This window comes from Muscardinus avellanarius, assembly GCF_963383645.1.
Source record: "Muscardinus avellanarius genome assembly, chromosome: 1".
NCBI classification, from domain to species: Eukaryota; Metazoa; Chordata; class Mammalia; order Rodentia; family Gliridae; genus Muscardinus; species Muscardinus avellanarius.
In genome coordinates this window covers 45629396-45630807 of record NC_137786.1, presented here as the reverse complement: position 1 = coordinate 45630807, position 1412 = coordinate 45629396, and positions in this window count along the sequence as shown.

Below are 1412 nucleotides of genomic sequence, written 5' to 3'. Positions count from 1 at the left end.
AAGACTAGTTCCTGTTACAACTTCAGTACCTGTAAAGTAAAGCTAAAAACATTTTATCTGTGATTCAGATGAAAGAATAATCTTCACTCTCTGAAGATGATCATTTGCCCGCAAGGATAAAAATCTCACTTGGGCTATTTCCATTCCAGAATACCTGGAATTCTACATTAGGCACTACAGAAACTGACTTTATCCTCTGAATAGCTAAATGACTTTGTGCTGTTTTAGGATGTTTGCACTGAAGAAAAACAGCTTATCTGAAATTTATAAAGTTAAACTTTGTGTTTTGCTACATATAAAACAGAGGGTATTCAAACATGAGCAGTGATAAACTTAGAACAGCTATACTGATTCTGATGAGAATAATCATCCAAAAAAGTGGCTTAGGGATGGTTAATATAAAAAGACCAAGGTCTAGATCTTCTACTTCATCTGACACCATAATTTAAGAAGAGGCCCATAAAGACTAATTCTCTGAACCAGGCTTTTGAGATCTGACACAAGAAATGGTTCATTTATAGTTTTGCAGAATATTTATTCCCTTCTATTGATGATACTGCCAGTTTTAACTAAAAGGAATTCCAGAGCTTTAACTTGGCACATTAAAAATAACTCAATACTATATAATCAAAAATCTCACAATTTAATTTCAAAATTTTGCTTTTTATTATTGACAGTCTCTTTGAACAGTCCATTTCACAAACTCAACAGTGTCCTGATAAGAGCTAGGAATGAACACCACAAACTTGCATGCATTTTAAAAAATTGTCATTTTTAAATGCTTAGTTTGCTAATGCACACACACACACACACACACACACATAAACACAGTTAACTCTTGTTCAGACTTCACAAAATTTGGTTGACAAAGCACTTTATACATTATGTTCTCAGTTTAAAATGTATTTTAATTGAATATACCTTGTTTTTATTTCTAAGTATGTTAAAGTTTAAAATTATCTTTTTGTAGTAGGTGTTTGAAGTGAACTAATTTGGAGGGCAGTATTCCTGAGAACAAAAAACCTCAAAAATGTACATTATGATTTTAGTAAATATCACAGCAAATATTCTTATTGTGAAGATACATAATTAAGAGAGTTTTTGTTTTTCAGGAATGGGATCAGGTTTGTCTGTTTTTTTGTTCGTTTGTTTGTGAAAAGGTTTAGCTGTTACCCACGCTGCCCTCAAACACTGGGCTCAAATAATCTTCCTGGCCTCACCTCCTGAGTAGCTGAGACATAGGCATGTGCCACCACACTCAGCAAGAGATAGTATTTTAATGTATGCCAGTTCTGAGGTAGAGTGGAACTTGGTTCTACAGTGTGGTTTAGGACTATTTTAAACTTCTTCCTTCCAATTATTTTCTTCTGGGAGAAATGAGCCAGGCTTCCAGGGGTTAGTGCTGAAGTTAC